The sequence below is a fragment of the Heptranchias perlo genome, chromosome 35 (assembly GCF_035084215.1).
Source record: "Heptranchias perlo isolate sHepPer1 chromosome 35, sHepPer1.hap1, whole genome shotgun sequence".
NCBI classification, from domain to species: Eukaryota; Metazoa; Chordata; class Chondrichthyes; order Hexanchiformes; family Hexanchidae; genus Heptranchias; species Heptranchias perlo.
Genome location: NC_090359.1, coordinates 7917551 through 7922180, shown reverse-complemented (window position 1 = coordinate 7922180; position 4630 = coordinate 7917551). Strand labels below are relative to the sequence as shown.

General features: G+C 44.6%; 2 non-coding genes across 2 annotated transcripts; both read left to right on the top strand.

Annotated features, from left to right (window-relative positions):
* Positions 1–2337: 2337 nt before the first annotated feature.
* trnaq-uug (transfer RNA glutamine (anticodon UUG)) lies at positions 2338–2409 on the top strand. Its single transcript has one exon. It is a non-coding gene; the product is annotated as a tRNA-Gln (tRNA).
* Positions 2410–4355: 1946 nt separating this feature from the next.
* Positions 4356–4427, top strand: trnaq-cug (transfer RNA glutamine (anticodon CUG)). The gene has a single exon. It is a non-coding gene; the product is annotated as a tRNA-Gln (tRNA).
* The last annotated feature ends 203 nt before the right edge of the window (positions 4428–4630 follow it).

The following is a 4630-nucleotide window of genomic DNA, read 5'->3' as shown; positions in this document are numbered from 1 at the left end:
GGATGCACTCAGCCGGTCAGGCAGCATCTGTGGAGCGAGTTCTGATGAAAGGTCACCGACCTGAAACGTTCCCTCTGTTTGTCTCTCCACAGATGCAGTCTGACCTGCTGAGAGTTCTCAACATTTTCTGTTTCTACTTTTTAATTTGTTCTTCGTGTCGACCCACTTCGCGGCATCTGGTGGTTTGGATTCGGGGCTTTTACCTGCGCGGTGTGGGTTCGATTCACGATCAGTAAATAATTTTCACAAAACAGTGATGAACTTTATGAAATGAATACTCGAAACTGATGAAACTCTGTGAAAGATGAATTATTGTTGTAATCGCTTTGAATGAAGCGATAATTTTCTGCAAAATGGCTGACGAAAATACCAACATGGTTACCGAGTGACAGTGACACGTGAGTCAGTTATTGTGTTTTGCATGTGATGAACTTTCATCATTTTAAAGACTGTATTTTAAGAGTCTGGTGAAAATGTTCAGTGTTTAAGACACCAGGAAAGTGGTGCAGCCGTTGCAAAATTTAAAAGGAACAACAAATTATCGCCCCCATTTCACAAGAGCAAATTCCCAAATAACGTTCCCGTATGGGATCAAACCAGAAACTTTTCACATGTGAGGCGAACGTGATAACCGCAAAACGACGGAAACCGCTGCTTTTGACATGGCATCGTGTGGCTTCTCCGTTAATCAGCGGCAAGCAGCGGCTGGATTCGGGAGCGGGGAAAATGAGCGGTTGTTGAGACGGTCTGTTTGTATCTCGCCCTCCCTGTTGGAGGAGAATTCACAGCTTCAATCAGTGAGGAGTCTGACAACACCAGGTTGCAATCGAACAGCTTTATTGGAATCACAAGCTTGTGATTTCAATAAAGTTGTTGGACGATAACCTGGTGTTGTGAGACTCCTGACATTTGTCCACCCCAGTCCATCACCGGCATTTCCACATCAATCAGTGATGATCGAGCTCTTTACTTTTCACACCGAACTTCATGCATCAGTGCCTTGCAATGTTTATGCACTGATTATCCCACAAGACGAGCTGCGCTGAGCAGTGTGAAACAGAAGCAACAACGAGGGAAGCGATGGATTTGACAGTAGCTGTGTGATTGGCTGATCATCTATACTTTTCAGAGGAAAAGGTGGGGAAGCTGAAAGTATGGATGAGAAAGAGCGGAGCCAAAGTGGCAGGTTGGGATTGACCAGTGCTTGCAGTTTTGCTGATGGCAGAGGTTTGCCATGAGCCTCCTGCAGTCAATGATGCAGCGCCATGGCGATGCTGATAAAGGAGCCCAGTATCTTTGAAGGGGGGGGGGCGCTTGTTTTAATGAGCGGGTTCCATGTGGTCATGGTGAGCACTCTGGACTTCAAATCCAGCGATCCGAGTTCAAATCACGGTGAAACCTCAACTTTTGTCCCCTTCGTTTGTAACATTTTGGGAGATCAATACAAGGCACCACGAATCCCATCCCTGTTCCTGGGCAGTTCCCAGCCTCAATCAATGAGGCTCGAGCTCCTGGTATAAATTTGGCGTTTTCTTAAAGGCAAATCGTATTGAACGAACTTGGTAGAGTTTTTGATGAGGTAACGGAGAGGGTTGATGAGGGCAATGCGATTGATGTGGTGTATATCAACTTTCAAAGGGCATTTGATAAAGTGCCTTATGATAGCCTTGTCATCAAGGTTGATAGCCATAGAATAAAAGGAGCAGTATCAACATGGATACAAAATTGCCTCAGTAACAGGAACCAGAAAGGAGTGATGAACGGTTGTTTTTCGGATTGGAGGGAGTTGCACAGTAAAGTTCCCCACAGGTCGGTACTCGTACCACTGCCCTTTTTGATACAATTTCCAAATTTGCAGATGACACAAACCTTGGAAGTACAGTGAACAGTGAGTAGGGATGTGATAGACTTCAAGAGGATATGGAAATTTAACGCAGAAAAATGAAAGGTCATACATCTCGGTAGGAAGAACGAGGAGAAGCAATATAAATTAGAGGGCTCAATTCGAAAAGGGGTAAAGGAATAGAGTGATCTGGGGTAGATGTGCACAAATCGTTGAATGTTGCGAGACAGGTTGAGAATGCGGTTCAAAAAGCATTTGACAGTAGCTGTGTGATTGGCTAAGCATCTCTACTTATCAGAGGGGAAAGTGGGGAAGCTGAAAGTATGGATGTGAAAGGGTCAAAGTGGCAGTTTGGGATTGACCAGTGCTTGCAGTTTTGCTGATGGCAGAGGTTTGCAAGTCGCCTCGTGCAGTCACTGATGCAGCGCCATTGCGATGCTGATAAAGGAGCCCTGTATCTTTGAAGGGAGGGGGGCCGATTGTTTTAATGAATGGGTTCCATGGTGTAATGGTGAGCACCTTGGACTTTGAATCCAGCGATCCGAGTTCAAATCTCGGTGGAACCTCAACTTTTGTCCCTTTCGTTTGGAACTTTTGGGGAAACAAATAGAAGGCACCTGGAATCCCATCCCTGTTCGTGGGAAGTTCGCAGCCTCAATCAATGAGGCTCGAGCTCCTTGTCTAAATTTGGACTTTTGTAAAAGGCGAATCGAATTGAACTAACTTGATAGAGTTTTTGATGAGGTAACGGAGAGGGTTGCTGAGGGCAATGCGATCAATGTGGTGTATGCAAACTTTCAAAAGGTGTTTGATAAAGTGCCTTATAATAGCCTTGTCATCAAGATTGATACCCATAGAATAAAAGGAGCAGTAGCAACATGGATACAAAATTGCCTCAGTAACAAGAACCAGAGAGGAGTGATGAACAGTTGTTTTTGGGATTGGAGGGAGGTGTACAGTAATGTTCCCCACAGGTCGTTGCTCGCACCACTGCCCTTTTTGATATTTATCAATGACTTGGACTTGGGTGTGCAGGGCACAATTTCCAAATTTGCAGATTACACAAACCTTGGAAGTATAGTGAACAGTGTGCAGCATAGTCATAGACTTCATGAGGATATAGAAATTTAACGCAGAGAAATGCAACGTGATACATCTCTGCAGGAAGAACGAGGAGAAGCAATATAAATAAGAAGGCTCAATTCGAAAAGGGGTACAGAAACAGAGAGATCTGGGGTAGATGTGCACAAATCGTTGAATGTAGCGAGGCAAGTTGAGAATGCGGTTCAAAAAGCATACGGGATCCTGGGCTTTATAAATAGAGGCATAGAGCACTAAAGCACGGAATTCATGATGAACCTTTATCAAACATTAGTTCGACCACAACTGGAGTATTGTTTCCAGATCTGGGCACCGCACTTTAGGAAAAATGTGAAGGCCTAAGAGAGGGTGCAGAAAAGTTGAACGAGAATGATTCCAGGGATGAGGGACTTTAGTTACGTGGATAGACTGGAGAAGCTGGGGTTGTTTTTCTTGGAACAGAGAAGATTGAGAGGAGATTTGATAGAGCTATTTAAACTCATGAGGGGCATTGACAGAATAAATGGAGACAAACTGTTCCGATTGGCGGAAAGGTCAAGAACCAGAGGACATAGATTTAAGGTGACTGGCAAAAGAACCAAAGGTGACTTGAGGAAAATCCGTTTTTACACAGTGAGTGGTTAGGATCTGCAATGCACTGCCAGGGGTCGTGGTGGAGGCAGATTCAATCGTGGCTTTCAAGAGGGAACTGTATAAATACTTCAAAGGAAAACATGCCGAGGACTACGGGAATAGGGCGAGGGAGTGGGATTGGCTGGATTGCTTTTGCATCGAGCTGGCAGGACACGATGGGCCGAACGGCTTACTTCCTTGCTGTAACCTTTCTATGAGTCAAAAAGCTCAGGCTGTCTTTTGCTTTCCTAAATCTTCAGAAGACAAAGTTGCATTATGTGCAACGCTGCGTTTCACTGCACCAAAAAATGGTGTTTGCTGAATTTTTCTTTGCAATCTGCATTCAGCAGGCAAAATGTGGAAATTCAAAGCACTGTCTCTTGAAATGCAGGCATTTATTGGATCGTGTCCTCGCCCAAAGTTTACATTTTGTTTTACTCCAATCTTCATGCATCAGTGCCTTGCAATATTTATTCACAGATTATCCGGCAAGACTGCAATTGGAGCTGCGGTGAGCAGATTGAAAGAGAAGCAGTGACGAGGGAAGCGATATGTTTGACTAAAAGCTGTGTGATTGGCTGAGCATCGATACTAAGCAGAAGGAAAAGGGTGGAAGCTGAAGGAAGAGATGAGAAAGGGCCGAGTCAAAGTGGCAATTTGGAATTGTCCAGTTCTTGCAGTTTTGCTGATGGGAAAGGGTTGGCAACAGCCTCGAGAAGTCATTGATGCAGCGATGTGGCCGTGCTGAGAAAAGAGCCAAATGTATTTGGATGGAGGGAGCGATCTTTATTATCGAATGGGTTCCATGGTGTAATGGTGAGCACTCTAAACTCTGAATCTAGCGATCCGAGTTCGAATCTCGGTGGAACCTGATTTGTTCATGTCCCATTCGTGTGCAACTGCAGGGCGATAAATCAAAATGCAGCTGGAATCCACTCCCTGCTGGTGGGAAGTTGCTGCCTCAATCAATGAGGTTCCAGTTGCTTCTTTCGGTTTCAATTCATAAACTCAACCGGACTTTTGCTTTCCCAAATCAGCAGAAGAGAAAGTTGTATTTTGTTTAATGCTCCAAAG